Raw genomic sequence first — 7,471 nt, forward strand, 5'->3', positions numbered from 1 at the left:
TTATACGTGTGTTCCGTTTTGAAGAATTTCCTGAACTGGTGCACATCAGTAATGCAATTAAGTTAGAGTGAGACAAGTATAATTTTTGTTTCACTTTAACTTATTGCACGAATGTGCATCAGTTCAGGAATTTCTTCGAAAAGAAATAGACGTCATATAGATGGTATATGCATAAAACTTCTAAAACATTCTCAAGCATGTCTCAAAGACGTCATAAACACGTTCAAAAGACGTGAAAAATAGGAATTTTAAATGTCTTTATCTAAAATGTCCTTATCATTAAAACAAAACGTTTCTATAATAGTTTTTTAAACGTTATGTTATCGGAAAAGAAACGTTCCATCGAACGTTTTTCGAGTGGACATTTTTACTCATGAGAAACATTTCTAGAAATCGGTTATAAAACGTTTCGGAAAAACACTCATAAAACATTTCTGAAACGTGTATGTGCTACCTGGGTATGCGCGGTATAAAAATTTGAAAGGAATTGTAAGAAGTTTGTTTGACACGATTATTGAGGTACATCAGAATACGTCTGTTGCGACCGAACTTCTACTAAGAGAAGAAAAGATCTGTGATTTAGGGGCAGCAATTGGTTTATCTGCGATATTAACCAATAAATTCAATAAGCTAAAAAGAAAAAGGTGACTTGTGTCATATAAATTTAATAGCTTTAATAGCTTTCGTTAAAATTCATTAATTCCGCGTAAAGGCACGTGTGTTTTATGTGGTTTGTGACCAATAAAGTACGCACTATATCCTAGCTCCTAGCTGATTGTATTTAATAAAATTGTAATTTAGTATTGTAATATACTATAATAATATTATTTAATAATATCATAATTTTTTTGTGCACTCCAGGGTGGTAATACCTATATTCGGCAAAATGGACTTGTCTGAACAATGCAGAACAAAGAAGACGAATAATCCAAGTTTGGAGCCTTGTGCTAGCCCCTTATACGCTTGAATAGACATCAATTCAAACCGGTTTCCAAAAAATCGGTAACAAACAACTATACACATCATGGCACTCTCCGGAAAATTCTACCCCTATTTCATATATTTTTGGTAAAAATTCCGTCCACTAACGAATGAGTAGTTTGCGAACAGACGGACAGACAGACAGACTGACAGACAAACAGTCGGGTTTTATATAATAGTATGACTAGTATGATATAAGCAATATTTAGTAATAAAAATATGAAATAAATGAGAAATGAGTAATATCAGAGAAAAACCTGAGAGAGGTCATCCTGGCCTTTTTTGAAAGCTCCTGTGCACTATCGCCAGTACATCCATTTTCGAAATTGGTACTATGTAGCCACGTTTATTTTTTATAAAACATTATTTTGGTGCGCGTCCGTGTTACATCTGCAAATGTAGAAGTGTTATATGTATAACAATTTAATTTTATTTAATTTGGTTCTAGAATCGAGAAAAAGGTATAAGCAATATTTTTAATGGCCGTCCTGCTTGTACCGAATGTCATTGCGATTAAATGCATTTTAAACTGCATTTTTTTAGTTATAAATTAAATATTAGTTCTTATCTTAGGTAACTAACATCCGCTAGAAACAGGTCAACCTATATATAGAGGCCCTCGACCGCCCCCGCCGATTCCGATCGGCGGTCCTCTTTTATTTACAATACCAGTTTTCTCACATTTCAATCATTTATTTTATTTCTCTTACAATTTACTTTACAATAATGTACAACATTATAAAAGAGTTACATTACAAAATTGATTTGAATATACAATAAAATTACAATATATATTATTTCTTTTTGACATGAAATTACATTTACAACATTCGGTAAGTTTGCGTACAATAACAGGAAATTCTCACAATGTTAAAACATGTGGCTATATTATGTTACATTTCTTATTAATTATTAAATAACTATAGTCGGAAGTTTATTTTGCTTGATTTTTAATTTATGCGAGCAATCACGACCAAAAAAATCGTTAATAAATTTATTGTTTACGTTACTTAATCAAGGAGAATGTCAATTATTGTTATACTATACTATGTTTTACGAAACATAAAGAAAATGACAAATACGCGAAAAAAATAAACAAAGCTTCGATGTGAGGCAATGATCAAGCTGAAAAATGTAACGAGGCCAAGCCACTTCCGATATATGTAATTTATTTATAATATCCGTTGTAATGCGCGCGCGAATTTTCTATAACTATTATTCCCTATAATTATTTCTTTAAGCGATAATAAATGTTATTTGACAAACGTTTAAACATTTTACAATATCATGCCTTATACGATTTTAATTATCTATATAATCGAGTAAACTAAACAAAATAATTGATTCGCGTATTTAGTTCTACCTAATTCTTGTGTTACTTTCAACGGCGAGATAGACAAGATTCAAAAAATTACGGTAATTTTGCATAAAAAGACCCCACCTGCCGATGACCTTGACCTTGACATATGTTGTCAAGGTTACCCTCCTGAGTGACCTTTAGAAGTTTTTAGCCGGCGGTCGTTATTCGTTAAAAAGTTATTAACAAAAAAAGTTTGGTGACCTCACCGATTTCGATGACCTTGATATATGTTGTCAAGGTCATGACCCCGAGCGATCTTTAGAAGGTTTTAGCCGTCGGTCGTTATTTGTTAAAAAGTTATTAACAAAAAAAGTTTGGAAAATACGTAGGTTAAATGACGCGTTTTGCAAGTATTTAACTGTTTAAAGCGCGTCACTAATCTACATAGGTTAGATGACGCGCTTTAACAGTATTTAATTATTTAAGGGAGGTTTCTACCTTGTTGGGTCAAAAAATGCATTTTTTTACGAATTTTTTTTTAGAAAACTATTGAATATAGCAAGTTGAAATTATGTGTGCTGCTTAAGTAGCTTTTATTAAATAAGTACAAATTTTTTTAATGAGCCACATGCGAAGGAGGAGAGAGGGAGACACGATGACGACGGCACGCTGGCGAGGCTTACGGAAGTACTGCTGCCGGAACAAGTGACATGAAACAAAAAAATGAAACATATTCTTACTCTATATAACACTGGGTATGGCATGAACCAAAATCAAGAAAAAAAAAATAAAAAATGATAAAATAGCGAGACATTGAAACTTAGGTGTCGATTTTTTCAATTTTTTTGCAAATAATTGGTTATAAAAAAAAAACTTTTCAATGTTTTTTAATAATCGTGGTTCATGACATAGACACGCGTGTTGTAAACGTGTCTGCAAAATTTCAAGTCGATTGGTTAATTAGAGCGTCCTGGAGGACTTCCGTAAACTTGAAAAATGTAATTTCGAGAAAAACGCGTTTAAAGTTTTACCATAGTTTATTTTGGGTATAAAATAAAAATTTTAATACTTACATATAATCTGCTAATCTTCTTAAAGGATGGATCTGTCCGATAATGCAAAAAAATAAAAATGCATTTTTTGACTCAACAAGGTAGAAACCTCCCTTAAAGCGCGTCAACTAACCCATGCGGAAACTATTTCGGGACTACCGCACCTCCCCCGAAAGCAGGGGGGGTGTGGGTGAACCTCGGTTCGCGTGAAAAGTGTATACGTGAACTATTTCGGGGCTACCGCACCTCCCCCGAAAGCAGGGGGGTTGTGGGTAAACCTCGGTTCGCGTGATAAGCGTATGCATGAACTATTTCGGGGCTACCGCTCTTCCCCCGAAAGCAGGGTAATTTGCAGTTGCGCAACATTTTGATATGAATTGAATGTTGCGATAATTTTGTTGACTATTGTATTTAATAATAATATTACAATTATTTAAGGTAACAAATAAATCTAATTTATGTCAAATTCTGATTATTTAAATTCGGTGTTTCAAAGTTAGAATCAATTAAAGTTAGCCAAGAATAAAATGCGTAAATTTTGCGCACTCATATTAGTACTGACATCAATATTAATCGCTTTCATATTACAAATTCTATATTTTTAAATTACATAGATATATATTATATGTACGTAACACTAATTCTTATATAATCTACAATCTACGACACATTGATTAATATAGAGGAAAAGTAAAAAAAAGTATTTAATTCATACAATTTTATACCAATCTTTACTACTAACTATAACTGTAACATTTCAGTTTGTCAAAAATGCATAAAACATGAATCTCAATCTAAACGTTGAACAGGGGTCGAATAATTAGAAATACAGCGACACGGCTTAAAATTACCAAGATTCAAATTATACGTTATTTATCATACTATATACATATAATACTATACCGTATGTACATACACACGGTACCATAAATACCTTCCCACGTGAAGATAGCTGGCGTCCGAGTCAAACAACAAAATAGCTGATGTTATTAACTATTATTTGTGTCTACAATATTTACATTTAGGAAAGATTCGCATGTTTCTCTTCAACCTTCATCAAACGGTTTGTTTCGAATATTTTCCTTGGCGTAGTCAGTACATGTCACATTTAGTAAGACATTCTCCGTGATATAGTGCGGATATAATGGCAGCTCAAATACGTTATATTAATAAAATTTCGGAGATTTGCAAAGAATTAGACAATGCTACACATTGTCCGGTTTGTCGTAAACCTCTTCAAGCTAGAAGTGTGCTATATTTAGAAGCACACTTGTTCCACATACATAAAATATTTAACATGGAAGGCAACTTTATATGGGAAGACGAATCCGATGGCTCGCCATAGCGATATTTCACACACGAACAGAAATATATTGCGAATTGCAAAATTTGTGGAAGAGATATTTGTGTATATTATAAAAGCTATTTACAGAGACATCTGAATAGACACATAAAAATGACGGATAAAATACGAGAAGAAATTAATAAGTGTAGCGAACTATCGCAATACTTCACAGTCGACACGGAAAATTTTAAAACAAACTGCAAACATTGCAGTTGGTCTATTGACACATTTAATGGAAGAATGCACAGTGAAGAGCAATTAAAATTTCAGTGTCGTAATAGAAACGAGCACTCAGAATCTGATGGAGGAACTGGTCATTATAACGTAAATGCAACGATACAACAACCTGTAACTGCAGGAAATTATGCGTCCACAAGTTTTCATAATGATAGACATGAGCGACGTTCTGAAAATCAAGAAGATCAGCAGAGGTAAATGTCACAAATATTAGTATTTTTCCTTAGTAATTAAGGCAAAACTTCCGAAGACATCCGTGCTCCAATTTAGGTCAAACTTTGTAAATAGGTTTTTTTTAGATAAATAAGAAAGACATATACCAAAAATATTTAAAAAGTTGCTTAACTTTTGAGTCGCGAAAAATTCTTTTGGTATATGTCTTTTTTATCTAAAAAGAATCTATTCACGAAGTTTCACCTAAATCGGAGCACGAACGTTTTCGGAAGAATAGCCGTAATTAATATATTTTATTACATATTTTAATATAACTAACATTAGAAAATAACATATTTAACATTTAGAAATAAAAAATTATATAAAATTTAATACAATGTTTAACGTATTATTTTATAAATTTTTATAATTATTTGAGTTAAATAAAATTGCAACTTTTTTAAACAATTTTACATCAATTTCTGTTAACTCAGATATGCTGTTATTTATATATTATCTACATATTCAGTAATCGGTATAAATACTTTCATAAACGAGTAACTGCGCAGGTATTATGGAATCTAAATAGTAATTTTATAGATATTCCATTTTAAGAAATATAAATAATATAAGTCACAGTTTTGGTTTAATAATCAAATAATATACATGAGAGCAATATCATTGTAATTCTAATGACATTTGTACTCTTTCGATTTTTAATTACTCTGTGTATAAATATACAGATCTAATCATAGCGGATAACAAGAACCTATCTGGAGGCCATACCTATAACATATAACACCAGCAACTGTTGTGATTTGGATAATAGAATATATCAAATAAGCGCATTTGACGAATAATTAGTAATATCGCTTTACGTTGCGTAACAACAAAATGCGATCTCTTATTAATTAGACAATAACTTCTTTATAAATGTATAAATTACTAATCGTTTTAATAATTACTTACTAGGAAATCTGATATCGCCGTGTAACTGAGCTCTCATTATATGCTCTTTTATAGTCTTTATATTAATATGTAAATTTATTCATGTGCTGTATAACGTCGTATGTAATGTACACATTTGTATTAGAATTAAACTTGTAATTTGTGCACACAAAGAATTATAAAACATATCCGGATACTAAAATATGTATAAAAATTATTCGAAATAATTATTTTCGCTTAGTAAAATTCTAGCGTTTAAATTATTTGAATAATTCTAGTATTAGTAATCTAATTTTATAATCCCAATTGTATTTATAATTCTAATCAACATATAGTATTGATTCTATGCAAAATAAATTACTATAAAATTTTTATAAATAATTTTTCCGGTTATATTAAATATTATTGAAATGTAATTATTACAAAGTTGACACACGGTTAGATATTTTGTTTGTATTTGTTCAGAAATTGATAAATGGAAATAAACACCGTAAGATAGATAATGTAAAATAACAAATTTTTGTTAATAAAGTGATAAACATTTAAGAAAAAATAACGGCTTACAAACCTGTTTGATCCACAATTAGTCAAAGATTATATTAATTGATTATAATATATGATATACCTACATATCCTTTTTATCCCTGTTATCTATGACCTTCATTTTTGTATTAATCGACGAAGAATCAATCGTTAATAAATAATTAAAAATTTTAATGTAGGTACGGGTCTATTCTAACATTAGCAATCGCTCTTTATAATTGATACCTCATGATTTTGAGAAATTTGGGCATTACAAACGTTTATGCAAAATTCTCCGTTGTATTTGAACTCAGAATTAAATCTGCTAATATTAATCATAAAATTTATAAAATTAATTTATTCATATATACATTATCTACATGCAATTAACAAACTAATAATTTTGTAAAAATTATGGCGATTAATAAGTGACGTAACAACATAATTTGTACGATATTGTAAAGTAAAAGTACGAAATAAATACGAAATTGTGTATCAGAGATCGTTATTAAATTTGCTGCAAGTAATCATCAATCACTCTAATTATCTTCTCAGATCTTACAATATATTTCTGCTTCCATATACAATTACGGATTCATATTTCTGTTGCATGTATATCATTAAAAAATTATTTTTTCCTAACGCGAGCGTGAAATGGGCCGCTTTTCGCGCTTGTTTTGAGTAAGCAAAACGATCCATTTCTCCACTAGTTGAAAAATGGAGCCATTTCTCAACTAGTGGAGAAATGAAATTGTAAAACAAGCGCGAAAAGCGGCCTGTTTCACGCTCTTGTTAGGAAAAATAGTGTGAACAACTCGTAAGAAGAGTGGTCAAGCCCAAATGAGTGTGCAGAATCGACCACTTTTCCCAATTAGTTGTACAATATATTTTTTTTTTAAATAAAAAGTATGCTAAATGTTAAACTTACATTAG

General features: G+C 30.7%; 1 long non-coding RNA gene across 1 annotated transcript; it reads left to right on the forward strand.

Annotated features, from left to right (window-relative positions):
- The first annotated feature begins 6 nt into the window (after positions 1–6).
- Positions 7–6,563, forward strand: LOC139824726 (uncharacterized). The gene is made up of 3 exons (XR_011735260.1): positions 7–644; positions 862–5,109; positions 5,812–6,563. It is a non-coding gene; the product is annotated as an uncharacterized lncRNA (long non-coding RNA).
- Positions 6,564–7,471: the final 908 nt, after the last annotated feature.

The sequence above is a fragment of the Temnothorax longispinosus genome, unplaced genomic scaffold (genome assembly GCF_030848805.1).
Source record: "Temnothorax longispinosus isolate EJ_2023e unplaced genomic scaffold, Tlon_JGU_v1 HiC_scaffold_530, whole genome shotgun sequence".
Classification (NCBI taxonomy): Eukaryota; Metazoa; Arthropoda; class Insecta; order Hymenoptera; family Formicidae; genus Temnothorax; species Temnothorax longispinosus.